At 43.6% G+C, this 20043-nt stretch overlaps 2 protein-coding genes across 7 annotated transcripts in view; one reads left to right on the top strand and one right to left on the bottom strand.

Annotated features, from left to right (window-relative positions):
* Positions 1–16057, bottom strand: part of LOC124024197 (FHF complex subunit HOOK interacting protein 1B-like) — a 59021-nt gene extending 42964 nt beyond the window's left edge. For 2 of the 5 annotated variants that reach the window (XM_046340042.1, XM_046338462.1), the window contains exons 1-3: positions 15635–15922; positions 5449–5649; positions 270–422 (exon numbers count right to left, since the gene is read on the bottom strand). The gene's annotated coding sequence lies outside the window, so the exon portion shown is untranslated. The other 3 variants (XM_046339250.1, XM_046338854.1, XM_046339558.1) reach the window with 3 other exon arrangements.
* Positions 16006–20043, top strand: part of LOC124020220 (trafficking protein particle complex subunit 10-like) — a 36041-nt gene continuing 32003 nt past the window's right edge. The window contains exons 1-2 of one of the 2 annotated variants that reach the window (XM_046336994.1): positions 16006–16045; positions 17651–17761. The gene's annotated coding sequence lies outside the window, so the exon portion shown is untranslated. Of the gene's footprint in view, positions 16046–16302; positions 16345–17650; positions 17762–20043 lie in introns of those variants that run through there. The other variant, XM_046336500.1, reaches the window with a different exon arrangement.

Genomic DNA, 20043 nt, shown 5'->3' with positions numbered 1-20043 from the left:
GGTCAGGAAAGGAGGAGGAAAGGGGGGGGTCAGGAAAGGAGGAGAAAGGGGGTTCAGGAAAGGAGGAGGAAAGGGGGGTCAGGAAATGAGGAGGAAAGGGGGGTCAGGAAAGGAGGAGGAAAGGGGGGTCAGGAAAGGAGGAGGAAAGGGGGGGTCAGGAAAAGGAGGGTCAGGAAGGAGGAGGAAGGGGGGTTCAGGAAAGGAGAGTCCAGATAGAGGGGGATGAGGCAAAAGAGGGGGGGGCTGTGGTTGCAGGGGTGAGGCTGTACTTCGGTGTCAGTGTCACCGTGGTAACGGGTCAGCGGTGGTCAGTTAGGGGGTTGGGGGTTGGGTGTCCGTGCAGAGGGATGCGCATCCCTGAAGACACTGTCATCCAGTCTGCAGCCAACAGCACGCCATGCCTAGGCAGAGGACCCGCAGCACTGCAGGGACACAACAGAGGTTAGGGTTATTACAATACAGAGGTTAGCCTTACAACAGACAGACAAAGAGACAGACAGAGATGTCCCGGGGCTGTGTTCACAAACACATACAGACCCCACAGAGCCCCAGGACAGCTACACAGTTAGAGCCAATCAAATCATGAGGCAACTAAAAGACAATTACTTGACATATTGGAAAGAATTAACAAAAAAACTGAGCAAACTAGAATGCTATTTGGCCCATGAACAAAGTACACAGAATACCTGACCACTGTGACAGACCCAAACGTAAAAGAAAGCTATGACTTGACGAGCACAAAAACATCCTGTGGCGTTCTGCATTAGCATCGAATAGCCCCCGTGATATGCAGCTGTTCAGGGAAGTTAGGAACCAGTATACACAGGCGGTTAGGAAAGCAAAGGCTAGCTTTTTCAAGCAGAAATTTGCATCCTGTAGCACAAACTCCAAAATGTTCTGGGACACGGTAAAGTCCATGGAGAATAAGAGCACCTCCTCCCAGCTGCCCACTGCACTGAGACTAGGAAACACTGCCACCACCGATAAATCCACTATAATTGAGAATTTCAATAAGCATTTTCTACGTCTGGCCATACTTTCCAACCCTACCCCGATCAACAGCCCTCCACCCCCCACAGCAACTCGCCCAAGCCCCCACCATTTCTCCGTCACCCAAATAGCTGATGTTCTGAAAGAGCTGCAAAATCTGGACCATTACAAATCAGCCGGAATAGACAATCTGGACCCTTTCTTTCTAAAATGATCTGCCGAAATTGTTGCAGCCCTTATTACTCGCCTGTTCAACCTCTCTTTCGTATCGTCTGAGATTCCCAAAGATTGGAACGCTGCCACGGTCATCCCCCTCTTCAAAGGGGGAGACACTCTAGACCCAAACTGCTACAGACCCATATCTATTCTACCCTGCCTTTCTAAAGTCTTTGAAAGCCAATTTAACAAACAGATTTTCAACCATTTCGAATCCCACCGTACCTTCTCCGCTATGCAATCTGGTTTCAGAGCTGGTCATGGGTGCACCTCATGCTCAAGGTCCTAAACGATATCATAAAGAGACATTACTGTGCAGCCGTATTCATCAACCTGGTTAAGGCTTTCGACTCTATTAATCACCACATTCTTATTGGCAGACTCAACAGCCTTGGTTTCTCAATTGATTGCCTCGTCTGGTTCACCAACTACTTCTCTGATAGAGTTCAGTGTGTCAAATCGGAGGACCTGTTGTCCGGACCTCTGGCAGTCTATGGGGGTGCCACAGGGTTAAATTCTTGGGCCGACTCTCTTCTCTGTATACATCAATGATGTCGCTCTTGCTGCTGGTGATTCTCTGATCCACCTCTACGCAGACGATGCCATTCTCTATACCTCTGGCCCTTCTTTGGACACTGTCTTAACTAACCTCCAGATGAGCTTCAATGCCATACAACTCTCCTTCCGTGGCCTCCAACTACTCTTAAATGCAAGTAAAACTAAATGCATGCTCTTCAACCGATCGCTGCCTGCACCTGCCCGCCCGTCCAGCATCACTCCTCTGGACGGTTCTGACTTAGAACATGTGGACAACTACAAATACCTAGTTGTCTGGTTAGACTGTAAACTCTCCTTCCAGCATCTCCAATCCAAAATTAAATCTAAAATTGGCTTCCTATTTTGCAACAAAGCATCCTTCACTCATGCTGCCAAACATACCCTCATAAAACGTATTTATTCATCTTGCTCCTTTGCACCCCTGTATCTCTACTTGCACATTCATCTTCTGCACATCTACCATTCCAGTGTTTAATTGCTATATTGTGATTACTTCGCCACCATGGCCTATTTATTGCCTTTACCTCCCTCATTTGCACACACTGTATATAGACTTGTTCTACTGTATTATTGACTGTATTTTTGTTTAGTCCATGTGTAACTCTGTGTTGTAGTTTGTGTCGAACTGCTTTGCTTTATCTTGGCCAGGTCGCAGTTGCAAATGAGAACTTGTTCTCAACTAGCCTACCTGGTTAAATAAAGATGAAATACATTTTAAAAAGTAAAAATATACAGACTCAGTGAGCATAGCCTTGCTACTGAGAAAGGCCACCGTAGACAGACCTGTCTCTCAAGAGGAGACAGGCTATGTGCACACTGACCACAAAACAAGGTTGAAACTGAACTGCACTTCCTAACCTCCTGCCAAATATATGACCATATTATAATCATAATATTGCCTTGCTTATGAAGAAATAAACAAAAACAAAAATCGGTTAAGTTTTTATTTCGTATATTTTTTTATTTCACCCCTCCAATTTTGATCTTATCTCATCGCTGGGAGGCAAAGGTCAAGTCATGCATCCTCCAAAACATGATCTGACAAACCGCGCCTCTTAACTCCCGCCAATTTAACCCGGAAGCCAGCTGTAACCAATGTGTCAGAGGAAACACCGTTCAACTGACGACCAAGGTCAACATGCAGGCGCCCGGCCCGCATCGATGATGGCTGCCATTTTACAGGCTCCTAACCAACTGTGCTATTTTGATAGTTTTTTCACATTGTTTGTAACTAATTTTAAACAATGTTTCTGCTACTGTCTCGTATGACTGAAAAGAGCTTCTGGACATCAGAACAGCGATTACTCACCTCGAACTGGACGGAGGAGGGCGGGGTGCCTTGTAAGAACTTGCAGACGAGCAGGTAAACCACCACCACCACTACACCCCATATTATTGGCAAACGTTCAATCATTGGAAAACCAACTATATGATTAAGACTATCCTACCAACGGGACATTATAAACTGATATCTTGTGTTTCACCGAGATGTGGCTGAACGAAGACACGAATAACATAGAGCTGGCTGGCTTCTCCGACAGGACAGAGCAGCTATGTCTGGTAAAACGAAGGGCGCGTGTGTGTGTGTGTGTGTGTGTCGATTTGTCAATAACTGCTGGTGCGCGATGTCTAATATTAAAAAGTCTCGAGGTAATGCTCGCCTGAGGTAGAATACCTCAGGATAAGCTGTAGACCACACTATCTACCAAGAGAGTTCTCATCTATATTATTCGTAGCCGTCTATTTACAACCACAGACCAATGCTGGCACTAAGACCGCACTCAACCAACTCTATAAGGCCATAAGCAAACAAGAAAATGCTTATCCAGAAGCGGTGCTACTAGTGGCCGGGGACTTTAATGCAGGCAACCTTAAATACGTTTTACCTCATTTCTACCAGCATGTCACATGTGCAGCCAGAGAAAAAAATAATACAAATTATTAAAAATACTCTGGGCCACCTACACGCCACACACAGAGACGCATACAAAGCTCTCCCTCACCCTCCATTTGGTAAATCTGACCACATTTCTATCCTCCTGATTCCTGCTTACCAGCAAAAACTAAAGCAGGAACTTCCAGTGACTCTCTCAATACGGAAGTGGTCAGATGACGCCGATGGTACGCTACAGGACTGTTTTGCTAGCACACACTGCTACCATCTCAGTCATTGGCTTCATCAATAAGTGCATCGCTGGCTGACATTGTCCCCACAGTGACCGTACGTACATATCCCAGCCAGAAGCCATGGATTACAGGCAACATCCGCACCGAGCTAAAGGATAGAGCTGTCGCTTTCAAGGAGCAGGACACTAATCTGGACGCTTAGAAAAAAATCCCGCTAGAACCTCAGACAAACCATCAAACAGACAAAGCATCAATACAGGTCTAAGATTGAATCATACTACTCTGATGCTCGTCAGATGTGGCAGGGATTGAAAACTGTTACGAACTTACACCCCCCCATCCTAACCCAGAAGAGCAGTACGTCCCCCCCCCATCCTAACCCAGAAGAGCAGCACGGGCACCCCCCCCATCCTAACCAAGAAGAGCAGTACGCCCCCATCCTAACCCAGAAGAGCAGCACGGGCACCCCCCCATCCTAACCCAGAAGAGCACGGGGCCCCAGCCCCCATCCTAACCCAGAAGAGCACGGGGCCCCAGCCCCCATCCTAACCCAGAAGAGCACGAGGCCCCAGCCCCCATCCTAACCCAGAAGAGCACGGGGCCCCAGCCCCCATCCTAACCCAGAAGAGCACGGGGCCCCAGCCCCCATCCTAACCCAGAAGAGCACGAGGCCCCAGCCCCCATCCTAACCCAGAAGAGCACGGGGCCCCAGCCCCCCATCCTAACCCAGAAGAGCACGGGGCCCCAGCCTCCCATCCTAACCCAGAAGAGCACGAGGCCCCAGCCCCCCATCCTAACCCAGAAGAGCACGGGGCCCCAGCCCACACAGACAGAGGAAGTTCACCTAGTGTGGTTTGTGTAACGAGCAACACTGATGTAGCCAAATGTCTCACCCCAAGCGTTAGTTTAATCACCGTAGTTATGGGGAGCATAGAGCCATTTAGAGTCATATAGAGCTTAAAAAGGACAGTCAGTACTCTGTGTGGGATTCCTAGTACTATTTACTGTTCGGCTGAAGTTATTGCTTATAGCATATAGGGATGAGAAAAATGTACAAGCCACACAGTCTCTCGGTTGATCTCTCACTCGTGACTGACGTTAAAAGTAGAGATCTGGGATAAAGACAGAGTTAGAGAGGAATGTATTGCTCTGTGGCTGAGACGGGACAGACACATTTAACACAACTTTTTTTTAAAGGAACTGAGAGTGAACATAGGAGTGATTCGTCTTTAATATCCTGGGTGGGTTACCACAGACAACATAATCTCCATACCATTATTCCATCTCATCGATCTACATTCTTCACAGAAGCAGTTGGTGTCTTGAACATTCCCCCCACACACACACACACACACACATTTCCACGTTCCAAATCACGACAAAACAACTGACTGCTATACTTGGCTCAGGACGAGAGAGAAAGAGAGCAAAGGCTGCTGGGAGATAAAGTAGGTTATCGTATTGCCTCAGAGAGTCACTATGATTCATAGAGGTTTGCTTACATCACTTGTACAGAGAGAGAGAGAGAGAGGTTTTACAAAAACAACACCATCTTACCTGAACACTTGCTCAGCGTCTGTCTGGGCTAAACCTCCATTTTGGCTCTGGTCCACAGAGGGAGGAGGAAGCCCTGGCTCATGGCCCTAGCTGGCTGCTCCAGTGCAACGTTGGCTTTTCAAGCAAGTCACCAACCAGCAGCGATTGGCTTAGCCTTCCTTAGCCCCAACTGCTCTCCCAGGACTGAAAGTCAACCACCACCTAGACAGAGAGGAGAGGGTTTGGTTATAAGCTGGTAAGCCGGTGTATTGTATCACACAGGTCTAGTCTGACAGAGAGAAACGCAGACAGAGGTGACCCAGAAGGTGTTAAACTGGGTGTACGCTACATGATTTAGCTGCCTCAGACCAGCTTGAGATCGGAGCCAAAATCCTCCATGTCTCAGAGCGCGTGGTCACAGATGCAATCGGGTGGGCTTACCGATCCCAGATGTCCTGATATTTCCTGAACATGTTTTATTTTTATTTCTTTTTTAAAACTAGGAAAACAAAATACGCTCTTGTAGTGTTAAGATGTGCAACACGTTTTGAGAACACTGACCAGCAATAGCCAATGAGAGGCTGCCAGAGAAGAAGCCAGTGTGACTTTCCAGCAGGAGAGATGACTGCTAGTACGTGTTTCTACAGTCCGCTACAGACATAGGTGGTCCGTCCATAAGCTAAGCTTCAGCTAAAGTTAACTGAATTGCCCAAAAAAATTAGAGCCTAATTTGCCTACTACGATCTACAAAAAAAAGAAATCAAATTATTTCAAAATAGGCTACTACACCAGATCGCATGATTTGGCCACAGAGGATCATTAGATTCTTAAAATAAAATAAATTGTGAATTAAAAATAATAATAATCACATTCACCTACAGTCGGAATGGCCTGCAATTTGGACAGCCAGTGCAGCAAACACCAGAGGATTGCTGAGTTGTGATTAAGTGACTAAGTAAAAAGTAGGAGCCCAGCCAAGGCATAAAGCAATATTTCATCTTCATTTGGAAAGCGCAACCATCTCTGCAGCACTCCATCAATCAGGCCTTTATGGTAGATTGGCCAGATGGAAGTCTCTCCTCAGTAAAAGGCACATGACAGCCTGCTTGGAGTTTGCCAAAAGGAGTCTCAGACCATGAGAAACATGATTCTCTGGTCTGATGAAACCAAGATTGAACTCTTCAGCCTAAATGACAAGCATAACATCTGGGGGAAACCTGTCACCATCCTTATGCAGAAGAATGGTGGTGGTGGCAGCATCATCATGCTGTGGGGATGTGTCTCAGCAACAGGGACCAGGAGACTAGTCAGGATCGTGGGAAAGATGAACGGAGCAAAGTACAGAGAGATCCTTGATGAAAAACTGCTCTAGAGCTCTCAGGGGATCACTTTCCAACAAGACAATAACCCTAAGCACACAGCCAAGACAATGCAGGGGTGGCTTCAGGATATGTCTCTGAAATGTCCTTGAGTGGCCCAACCAGAGCCCGGACTTGAACCCGATCGAACATCTCTGGAGAGACCTGAAAATATATATGCAGCGACAGAGCTTGAGGGGATCTGCACAGAAGAATGGGAGAAATTCCCCATATACAGGTGTGACAAGCTTTTAGCATCATATGCATGACTCAAGGCTGTGATCACTGCCCAATGTGCTTTCTGCTTTGTCATTCTGTCTGTAGATTGATGAAGGGGAGAAAAGCTATTTAATTCATTTTAGAATAAGGCTGTAACGAAACTAAATGTGGTAAAGTCAAGGGATCTAAATACTTTCCAAAGGCACTGTGTGTGTGTGTGTGTGTGTGTGTGTGTGTGTGTGTGTGTGTGTGTGTGTGTGTGTGTGTGTGTGTGTGTGTGTGTGTGTGTGTGTGTGTGTGTGTGTGTGTGTGTGTGTGTGTGTGTGTGTGTGTGTGTGTGTGTGTGTGTGTGTATTTATTTGCTAAAGCAAATACAGTGTAACAAAGCCCACGTGGGCTGGGAATCCTGAAGATTACACTTTAATCAAATACATAAATAAATGTACAACATGTTTTAAGTCTAGGGGAAGCTCAAAACATTGTATTTATTTCTGTAGACACAGGAGACGGCTAATTAGGCTATATCATTTATCATTTCCATAATTTACTTAGGGAAAGCTTAGCTTCTTCCCCCTAGCCTTACGTACCCAACGCCTATGAGCCTGTCAATCTACTACTGTCTCATAGTAGAAGCGTTGACCTATTATTCTGTTAGTCAGCTTGTGGACAAAGAAGTTGTGGGACCTAAGATCTCAAATCCCTACAACCAGTAAGCCTAGGCTACATAAAACATAAAAAAACAAATGAGGTCAGAAATGTTGATTAAAAAAAAGAAATACTAGTTTAACATTATTAGTGCAGCTACGTGTGAATGTTCGTTTGGATACCGGATAAAGACAGTTGGAAAACCAATAGAACATGAGAGCAATAAGGCTACTAGTTTCAATCGCAAAGTCATATTATTTTATTTATCCGTTACTTTACCAGATAAGTTTACTGAGAACACATTCTCATTTGCAGCAACAACCTGGGGAATAGTTACAGGGGAGAGGAGGGGGATGAATGAGCCAATTGTAAACTGGGGATGATTAGGTGACCGTGATAGTATGATGGACAGCTTGGACAGCTAAGCCAGGACACCGGGGTTAACACCCCTACTCTTACAATAAGTGCCATGGGATCTTTAATGACCTCAGAGAGTCAGGACACCCATTTTAACGTCCCACCTGAAAGACGGCACCCTACACAGGGCAGTGTCACCAATCACTGCCCTGGGGCATTGGGATATTTTTTTTTAGACCAGAGGAAAGAGTGCTACTGGCCCTCCAACCCGACTTCCAACAGCATCTGGTCTCCCATCCAGGGACTGACCAGGATCAACCCAGCTTCAGAAGCAAGCCATCCGTGGGATGCAGGGTGGTATGCAGGGTGGTATGCTGCTGGCTAATGGTGGTATGCTGCCACCTAATATATGTAGTAAAACATTCAGGTTTCAAACTATGAAGTAGCTATATGTTTACAAAATGCATACTACCTCCGTTGCCTATGCATTTGAATGGGGAATCAATTTGGAAGCGCACATCAATTACCAGTTGAGAAATAAAAAAACAGTAGCTCTTTAAATCATGCCCCCCCCCCCCCAAGGCAGATATCACCAGCAAACTAAAACCCTGATACAGCTAAGCTGAAGGCTCAACATTTCAGACATAAAAACCACCAGGTGAACCTTTCGATCCCCGGCCTAACGTCAGGTAAATAAGAGACCTCCTTCTGTAGCTCAGTTGGTAGAGCATGGCGCTTGTAACGCCAGGGTAGTGGATTCGATCCCCGGGACCACCCATACGTAGAATGTATGCACACATGACTGTAAGTCGCTTTGGATAAAAGCGTCTGCTAAATGGCATATATTATATTATATTATTATTATATTATTATTATTTATTATTATATTATTATTATTTATATATTATAAGAAGAACTATATAAACGGTTTCAATGAGAAGGGGATTTCATTTTTCAGGTTACATTCTTCAGTGGCGTAAAATGTCGCTAAGTTCAAAGTTCAGCTGCTCAGATATTCCAATGCTAGTAACAATAGAGGGATGAGACGGCAAATAAAATGTATCCCAGTAAGACAGAGGTCGTCAGTAAGACAGAGGTCGTCAGTAAGACAGAGGTCGTCAGTAAGACAGAGGTCGTCAGTAAGACAGAGGTCGTCAGTAAGTGAACAGAACTAAACCTTTCTGTTCACACTGACCGACAGAGCAGAAGTGAGAAATGTTATAGCCTGCCTGAGCACAGTGTGGCTTTTTGGCACCGGCTGACACTCAAACCTAGGCTCAGTTTGGGTGAAACATGTTCAGCACCGGCTGACCCTCAAACCTAGGCGCAGTTTGGGTGAAACATGTTCAGCAGCAGCTGACCCTCAAACCTAGGAGCAGTTTAGGTGAAACATGTTCAGCACCGGCTGACCCTCAAACCTAGGCGCAGTTTGGGTGAAACATGTTCAGCAGCAGCTGACCCTCAAACCTAGGAGCAGTTTAGGTGAAACATGTTCAGCAGCAGCTGACCCTCAAACCTAGGCTCAGTTTAGGTGAAACATTACAACACATTACAGAGTACCACTCTCCATATTTACAACACATTACTGAGTACCACTCTCCATATTGACAACACAACACATTACTGAGTATCACTCTCCATATTTACAACACAACACATTACTGAGTATCACTCTCCATATTTACAACACATTACTGAGTACCACTCTCCATATTTACAACACATTACTGAGTACCACTCTCCATATTTACAACACATTACTGAGTACCACTCTCCATATTTACAACACATTACTGAGTACCACTCTCCATATTTACAACACATTACTGAGTACCACTCTCTATATTTACAACACATTACTGAGTACCACTCTCTATATTTACAACACATTACTGAGTACCACTCTCTATATTTACAACACAACACATTACTGAGTACCACTCTCTATATTTACAACACATTACTGAGTACCACTCTCCATATTTACAATACATTACTGAGTATCACTCTCCATATTTACAACACATTACTGAGTACCACTCTCCATATTTACAACACATTACTGAGTATCACTCTCCATATTTACAATACAACACATTACAGAGTAACACTCTCCATATTTACAACACATTACTGAGTACCACTCTCCATATTTACAACACATTACTGAGTACCACTCTCCATATTTACAACACATTACTGAGTATCACTCTCCATATTTACAACAAATTACTGAGTATCACTCTCCATATTTACAACACATTACTGAGTACCACTCTCCATATTTACAACACAACACATTACTGAGTACCACTCTCTATATTTACAACACATTACTGAGTATCACTCTCCATATTTACAACACATTACTGAGTACCACTCTCCATATTTACAACACAACACATTACTGAGTATCACTCTCCATATTTACAACACATTAGAGTACCACTCTCCATATTTACAACACATTACTGAGTACCACTCTCCATATTTACAACACAACACATTACTGAGTACCACTCTCCATATTTACAACACATTACTGAGTACCACTCTCCATATTGACAACACAACACATTACTGAGTATCACTCTCCATATTTACAACACAACACATTACTGAGTATCACTCTCCATATTTACAACACATTACTGAGTACCACTCTCCATATTTACAACACATTACTGAGTTCACTCTCCATATTTACAACTCATTACCAGTATTTACATATTTACAACACATTACTGAGTACCACTCTCCATATTTACAACACATTACTGAGTACCACTCTCCATATTTACAACACATTACTGAGTACCACTCTCCATATTGACAACACAACACATTACTGAGTACCACTCTCCATATTGACAACACAACACATTACTGAGTACCACTCTCCATATTTACAACACATTACTGAGTACCACTCTCCATATTTACAACACATTACTGAGTACCACTCTCCATATTTACAACACATTACTGAGTACCACTCTCCATATTTACAACACATTACTGAGTACCACTCTCCATATTTACAACACATTACTGAGTACCACTCTCCATATTGACAACACAACACATTACTGAGTACCACTCTCCATATTGACAACACAACACATTACTGAGTATCACTCTCCATATTGACAAACAACTTAAATTAAATGTTAAATGTACCACTCTCCATATTGACAATACAACACATTACTGAGTACCAATCTGTAAGTCGCTCTGGATAAGAGCGTCTGCTAAATGACTTAAATGTAAATGTTAAATGTACCACTCTCCATATTTACAACACATTACTGAGTACCACTCTCCATATTTACAACACATTACTGAGTACCACTCTCCATATTTACAACACATTACTGAGTACCACTCTCCATATTGACAACACACATTACAGAGTACCACTCTCCATATTGACAACACATTACTGAGTACCACTCTCCATATTGACAACAACACATTACTGAGTATCACTCTCCATATTTACAACACATTACTGAGTACCACTCTCCATATTTACAACACATTACTGAGTACCACTCTCCATATTTACAACACAGAGTATCACTCTCCATATTGACAAACCGAGTGGTGGCTGCATCATGTTATGGCCACCAGGCGTGCCAATCTCGTCGTAATCGTATCCGTTTTATCAAACCTGATACTGGTAATTGGATTGACTGGCGATGAGAAAACTCAGAAGTGTGCTTTAAATGCAGGTAAAGCCTGGAGTGAGCGTTGATCTGTCGCTCAGTTAAACATGACTGGGCAAGAATACATAATAATTCCAATTTGTAAGTCGCTCTGGATAAGAGCGTCTGCTAAATGACATAAATGTAAATGTAAATGCAAAGCTCACGACAGACGTCAATGGAATAATTATACGGACAGACAAAGTAGGCCTACTGAACAACGCCAATTAGACTAAAAACAACCATATGACCTCAGTCGACAGGAAATTACTAGTTTGAACAATGACGATGACTAGCTACAGATTCATACACTATGTTTGGAGAAGAGGAAACCTATGCCCTGATACGAATGACTGAGTGTGCTGAAACAGAGCAGTGCGCGTGTCTGGGGAAATGAGAGTGGCTAGTTGTAATCCAATCGTTAGCCCCTAATGAGTGTGGGGCAAATGCAATACAACACATTAATGAGTACCACTCTCCATAGTGGTGGCTGCATCATGTTATGAGTATGATTGTCGTCATAAGGACTGGGGAGTTTTTCAGGATTAAAAAAAAAACTGATTGGAACAAACCACAGGTAAAATCCGAGAGGAAAGCCCGGTTCAGTCTGCTTGCCACCAGACACCGGTCAGGATGCTCTCAATGGTACAACTGTAGAACATTGAGGATCTGGGGGACCCATGCCAAATCTTTTCAGTCTCTTTTCAGGTTGTTGTCCTGGCACCACACTGCCAGGTCTCCGACCTTCTCCCTATAGGCTGTCTCATCACTGTCGGTGATTAGGCCTACCACCGTTGTGTCGTCAGCAAACTTAATGATGGTGTTGGAGTCATGCTTGGCCACGCAGTAGTGTGTGAACAGGGAATACAGAAGGGGACTGACCACGCACCCCTGAGGGCGGGCTGCCCCCAGTGTTGAGGATTGCCTACCGCTTGTTGTTGCCTATCCTTACCACCTGGGGGCAGCCCGTCAGGAAGACCAGGATCCAGTTGCAGAGGGAGGTGTTCAGTCCCAGAATCCATAGCTTAGTGATGAGCTCTGTGGTCACTATGGTGTGGAAACGCTGAGTCAATGAACAGCATTCTCGTATACAGTTGAAGTCAGAAGTTTACATAAACTAGTTTTAATGACTCCAGCCTTTATGTTTCAAACACTCCACAAATTTCTTGTCAACAAACTATAGTTTTGGCAAGTCGGTTAGGACATCTACTTTTTGCATGACAAGTAATTTTTCCAACAATTGTTTCCAGACAGATTATTTTCACTGTATCACAATTCCAGTGGGTCAGAAGTTTACATATACTATGTTGACTGTGCCTTTAAACAGCTTGGAAATTCCAGAAAATTATGTCATAGCTTTAGAAGCTTCTGATATGTAATGTCAATTAGCCTGAGTCAATTGGAGGTGTACCTGTGGATGTATTTCAAGGCCTGTTAACAAGACATTTGTGGAGTGATTGAAAAACGAGTTTTAATGGACTCAGACTTAAGTGTATGTAAACTTCCGACTTCAACTGTACATGCTCTAAGTGATTGATAATTGGTATTCAGCAGTCATAAAAGTATGCCTTATTTACCTTTGAAGAACTACTAAAAAGTAATTTTGTCAGAAAGCATAGGCAGCAGAGCTCTATAGAGATGATATGACTTGGAAATAAATAATAAAGTAAAATAACATTTTATAAACACAACTAAAATATTTTATCAAAGTAAAGTGAATAAAATAGTTGATACGTGATAAGCAGTTACTACCATCATTGGACGAATTGTTTCATCATTTGTTGTTACAGTATTCAACCCACACAATGCCAAGTGATTTTAAAAAGAATCATCTAAACCGTAAACCTTGATTATTTATTTAAATAACTGACACGAAGCTAAACAGGATAATTTTTAAAAAGCGCACATCACTACTGAAAAAGGTACGTTTGAGCACCCATCCCTCACCAATGGCCAGATAGAGGACAGAATGTAGAGGACAGAATGTAGAGGACAGAATGTAGAAGACAGAATGTAGAAGACAGAATGTAGAGGATAAAATGTAGAGGATAAAATGTAGAGGATAGAATGTAGACGACAGAATGTAGACGACAGAATGTAGAGGACAGAATGTAGAGGACAGAATGTAGAGGACAGAATGTAGAGGACAGAATGTGGAGGACAGAATGTAGACGACAGAATGTAGAGGACAGAATGTAGAGGACAGAATGTAGAGGACAGAATGTAGAGGACAGAATGTGGAGGATAGAATGTAGAGGACAGAATGTAGAGGACAGAATGTAGAGGACAGAATGTAGAGGTAGGGAAAATATTTTTCCAAGAGAAGCTAACTGACCACAGTCATGTTTATTGAACACTGTATCTGCGTCTGAAACTACTTTTGAACAGGGCCCACAAGATTCTGGTCAAAAGCTGTGCACATCGTGTAAGGAAAAGGTCTCCCTCTCTCGCCGCTGGCCTGGCCACGGGACATGTGCCCGCATGATACATTATTGAGTGGCAAGCATGTCAAGTCCATCTCAAAACCCTCCTGACCTGGAAAGCTCAGTCACGTTTCAAATGTTCTCAAGACCAACATGACAATGCTGAGGAATTACAGTCAGAGCCAGATCCTGTAGCAATCTAGTAAACTTGCTAGTGACTTCAGTGAATGTTTAACACATTTCTAGAGGCAAATGTGTTCAATTATAACTGTGACATAATTAACTTGGGGCTCTATGTAAATCTATTTCTGGAAACTGATGTAAGTCTGTGTAGGGTTACCGCTACTGCGCACACCTTCCATTATTTTCCATAGAGCTTATACCCCCTTAATTGTTTTAATTTAACCTTTATTTAACTAGGCGAGTCACTTAAGAACAAATTCTTATTTTCAATGACAGCCTAGCGGGGAACAGTGCCTTGTTCAGGGGCAGAACAACCGATTGTTACCTTGTCAGCTCGGGGATTCGATCTAACAACCTTTCGGTTACTGGCCCAACGCTCTAACCACAAGGCATGGATGGTCCGAGATCATATCAGACAGTGTACCACGGGCATGACAAAAAAAAGTTATTTGTTATTGTTCTAATAACGTTGGTAACCAGTTTATAATATCAATAAGTCACCTCGGGTTTATGGTATATGACCAATATACCACGGCTAAGGGCTGTATCCAGGCACTCAGTGTTGTGTCGTGTTTAAGAACAGCCCTTAGCCGTGTTAAATAGGCCATATACCACACACCCGTGTGCCTTAATGCTTAATGATTCCTTACGTAAAGACAGGACACTCCATTTAGTATAATGTAACTTTTTTTGGTATGGCATGTATTATTTTGTTTATATCCATCATCCATTTCATATGATATGTTACGAATTACAATGTGTATGATGTTTTGCAAACTCTACAAAAAGGTTACATATTTTTAAATTGTTGACTTAAGTAAGAAAAAAAAATATCTGTGTCTTATGTAACCTTATCCAAACATAACATAACACTAATTTCATCCTCTCAGATGTTACGTCTAGTCTATGAGATCAGGTTGAATTATAACCAAACAGCATTCATTGTTAAATAACGTTTAGACGTTTATAATTTATGAGTATTCAACAAACAAACAAAAAAGCTAGCTTAGTTTCAGCATATGACTTATTAAAACGTTAACAATTTGGGGGGAAAATGTGTTGGCTAGCTAGCCAAGTAAAACGACGCCTAAACGTTCATATAAAAACGGTTGATGAGCGTAACATATCACGTAGCAACGGTCAGCCAGATAAATGCTGCTGTGTGTCAGATATTATAGCTGACTAGTGAAATATAGAGATGTCTCCTTCCTACTTTCAGACTTAGCTGAATGCTAAAATAGCTACATAACGTTAGCAAGTTAAAAGAAATGGTAAATGATGAAACATACTTTCAGTTGAACGGGCAGATACTCACGCAGTGATTTCCACGAAAACAACTTAGCTTGCTGGTTAGCCAAAATGCTAACGGTGGCTATACGGGCAATTCCACTGTCAGTCGATCAGGGTGTACCCTGTAAAAATGGAGCCAACATTACAAAAATAAACAACAACAAAACTACACACGAACGCAAACAAGATCGCCGAAAAAAAATGTATCCTTCTTTTGTCGCATAGATTACTCCTTTTTAGACAACAACAAAGAATTTTCTGATTTCACAATCATTCTCTCTTTTTTTCCCCCCGTTGCCATCTTCCCTCTGTCACGGACACACACCCACACGTAAAGGGACGCTGTGACGTTTTCACCATCCGCTACCACGGATTCGCCGCCACATCCCGGTACTCTTTTCTCCGCCGCCCTTGAAAGGGAACGTCCTATGTGAAAGTCAGTCGTGCCCATTTTTTTTTGTACCTGTCGTGTGTGTGTGTGTGTGTGTGTGTGTGTGTGTGTGTGTGTGTGTGTGTGTGTGTGTGTGTGTGTGTGTGTGTGTGTGTGTGTGTGTGTGTGTGTGTGTGTGTGTGTGTGTGTGTGTGTGTGTGTGTGTGTGTGTGCGTGTGTGTTTCTTCCTAGGTTTTGGCCTTTCTAGGGAGTTTTTCCTAGCCACCGTGCTTCTACACCTCCATTGCTTGCTGTTTGGGGTTTTAGGCTGGGTTTCTGTACAGCACTTTGAGATATCAGCTGATGTACGAAGGGCTTTATAAATACATTTGATTTGATTCATATGCACATATGAATGTGCAAGTAGAGATACTGGGGTGCAAAGGAGCAAGATAAAAAAAGAAAATACAGTATGGGGATGAGGTAGTTGGATGGGCTATTTACAGATGGGGTATGTACAGGTGCAGTGATCTGTGAGCTGCTCTGACAGCTGGTGCTAAAAGCTGTCAGAGCAGATAAGAGTCTCCAGCTTTAGTGATTTTTGCAGTTCGTTCCAGTCATTGGCAGCAGAGAACGGGAAGGAGAGGTGGCCAAAGGAAGAATTGGCTTTGGGGGTGACCAGTGAGATATACCTGCTGGAGCGCGTGCTACGGGTGGGTGCTGCTATGGTGACCAGTGAGCTGAGATAAGGCGGGGCTTTACCTAGCAGACACTTGTAGATGACCTGGAGCCACTGGGTTTGCGCCGAGTATGAAGCAAGGGCCTGCCAACGAGAGCATACAGGTCGCAGTGGTGGGTAGTATAGTGGGCTTTGGTGACAAAACGGATGGCACTCTGATAGACTGCATCCAATTTGTTGAGTGTTGGAGGCTGTTTTGTAAATGACATCGCCAAAGTCGAGGATCGATAGGATATAATAATATATGCCATTTAGCAGACACTTTTATCCAAAGCGACTTACAGTCATGTGTGCATACATTCTACGTATGGGTGGTCCCAGGGATCGAACCCACTACCCTGGCATTACAAGCGCCATGCTCTACCAACTGAGCTACAGAAGGACCACCTTCTCCTTAGTTTTGTTGATGTTGAGTGTGAGGTTATTTTCCTGACACCACACTCCGAGGGCCCTCCGTGTGTGTGTGTGTGTGTGTGTGTGTGTGTGTGTGTGTGTGTGTGTGTGTGTGTGTGTGTGTGTGTGTGTGTGTGTGTGTGTGTGTGTGTGTGTGTGTGTGTGTGTGTGTGTGTGTGTGTGTGTGTGTTTCTTCCTAGGTTTTGGCCTTTCTAGGGAGTTTTTCCTAGCCACCGTGCTTCTACAACTCCATTGCTTGCTGTTTGGGGTTTTAGGCTGGGTTTCTGTACAGCACTTTGAGATATCAGCTGATGTACGAAGGGCTTTATAAATACATTTGATTTGATTTGACTTTGATATGTTAATGCATTTAAAAACATGTGATAAGATATATTGTGGAGAGCCAATGACCTGGGAGAGAGAGTTGGCTTTTCTTTTATGATGACTCCAAGGCTCAGTAACGAAATGTTCTATTTATATTTCTCTGGATATGAACTACTCTGACCAAGACTGTATCTGTGTTGTGCTTCCCCCTGCAGGTTTCCTGGAGCACGCTTCCTGTTGAGGAAACGGCAGGAGAAGTTCCACCCCCATTCATTTCCAATGAGGGCACGCAGAGAAACGTGAGGGGGATTGTGGGAAGCTGAGCGGTAAGACCTCTGCTAGAGGAGCGGTCGAAAATGATCCTTTTTATTCAAATTTCAAGCGAAGCAAAGCATTGGAGCAAAGTGTTGTCAAGAGGAGGTACCGCCTCTGGTCAAAACCCACTGTCAGAGTAGGAGGTTCTGGTCTTTATTCAGTCCATGGCCACGTTTGGCTGGAGGTGCACGGGAAGCAGTTGACCCTCACCAGGGGTTGACCCTCACCAGAGGTTGACCCTCACCCCTGGTCTCATCTCTCCAAGCTTATTGTAATGCTCCGGGTGTCGTGGGTGCGGAGTCAAACGCAGGAGACAGAGAGTGCAATGCTGTGCGTCTTTAATAGCACCAGGGTGCTCACAATAGTAACGGCCCCAAACACAGGGAATGAAAATGTACAACGGAAAAGTCACGACCAGGCACTAACACGTACCTCTACAACAGAGCCGAAGGTTACACTGAAATAATCCCGCACAACAACCAGGCGGGCCGGCTGTCTAATAAAGACAAACTAATTAACATTAACAGGAGCTACCAATAAACATACAAGGAGGGGCAGGAAAGACAATCAGTGGCAGCTAATAGGCCGGTGACGACGATCGCCGAGCGCCACCCGCCCGGGAAGGGAAACCACCCTCGGTCGGACTCGTGACACTTATGCTCTACACATATTCATGCTGGAAGTCTGGCCTGTACATCGGTTTCGGGTCCGCTGGATCGACCCCGACATCTCCAACCCTGTATTCGCCTCGTTGAGGCACCAGTACTTCTACTTCTTCTGGTTCTCTGTGCATATCTTCACCACTGTGGGCGACATGACTACCTGTTTATGATGGCAGACCTGCTGATCACCATGCTGGTGTTCGCCTCCATCGTGGGACATGCCCAGACTGGCTAATCCTACCTCATCCAAACATCTTCCATTTAAGAATGATGGAGGCCACTGTTTACTTGGTGACCTTCAACGCTGCAGTAATGTTTTAGTACCCTTCCCCAGATCTGTGCCCCGACACAAACCTGTCTCGGAGCTCTACAGAGAATTCCGTTGACCTCGTGGCTAATGGCTCTGTCATGCACTGTCAACTGTGGGACCTTATATAGACAGGTGTGTGTGCCTTTCCAAATCATGTCCAAACAATTGAATCTACCACAGGTGGACTCAAATCAAGTTGTAGAAACATCTCAAGTATGATCAATGGAAACAGGATGTACCTGAGCTCAATTTAGAGTCTCATAACAAAGGGCCTGAATACTTATGTAAATAAGGTTGTGTCTGGATTTTATTATTTGTACATTTGCAAAAATGTCTAAAAACCTGTTTTCACTTTCATTGTGGGGTGTCGTGTGTAGATTGATGAGGGGAAAAAATGAATTATCAATTTTAGAATAAGGCTGTAACGTTACAAAATGTGGAAAAAGTCAAGGGGTCTGAATACTTTCCAAATGCATTGTAAAACCACAAGAAGCTGTTCTCTTTCTGCACCAACCTTGCCAGAACAGGACCAACGTACCATGACGACATAGACATTTTACCTTGATAGGGGAGCAGATAGAAATACATCAAATCAAAGTTGATTTGTCACGTGCGCCGAATACAACAGGTGTAGTAGACCTTTGAGTGAAATGCTTACTTACAGGCTCTAATCAATAGTGCAAAACAAGGTATTAGCTGAACAATAGGTAAGGAAATAAATAAAAAGAACAGTAGCGACAGTGATAAACAGTAGCGAGTCTGGGTACATGGACTCGCTACTAATCTGGGTAGCCATTTGATTACCTGTTCAGGAGTCTTATGACTTAGGGGTAAAAACTGTTGAGAAGCCTTTTTGTCCTAGACTTGACACTCCGGTAATACTTTCTATTATACATGAATCGATAGACATAGCAAAGGGGGGATTAGCTAGTGATTTCCAAAACCTGAAAGAATTCAACTGAAATGTGTCTAACAGATTTAACCCAAACCCTCTGAATCAGAGAGTTGTGGGGTGCTGCCATAATCAACATCCAGGGACCAGTAGACATTGAGGGTTAATTGCCATGCTCAAGGGCAGAACGGCAGATTTTTCCACTTCGCCAGCTCGGAGATTTGAACCTGTGACCTTTCAGTTACTGTCTGAACACACTTAACTGCTGGGCTACCTGCCACCTACTTGTCAATTATAACTTTACATAAATGTTACAACGGTTATTTAAAACAGTCATTCCGAATAGTCATTGTAATCAAACATCCATATATTTGAACAAATCTATTTAAAAGATACATTTTATTGATCGGTCTGTTTCCAGTTAGGAAC

The sequence above is a fragment of the Oncorhynchus gorbuscha genome, linkage group LG01, assembly GCF_021184085.1.
Source record: "Oncorhynchus gorbuscha isolate QuinsamMale2020 ecotype Even-year linkage group LG01, OgorEven_v1.0, whole genome shotgun sequence".
Classification (NCBI taxonomy): Eukaryota; Metazoa; Chordata; class Actinopteri; order Salmoniformes; family Salmonidae; genus Oncorhynchus; species Oncorhynchus gorbuscha.
The sequence above is the reverse complement of the archived record's forward strand: the minus strand, read 5'-3'. Positions and strand labels throughout refer to the sequence as shown.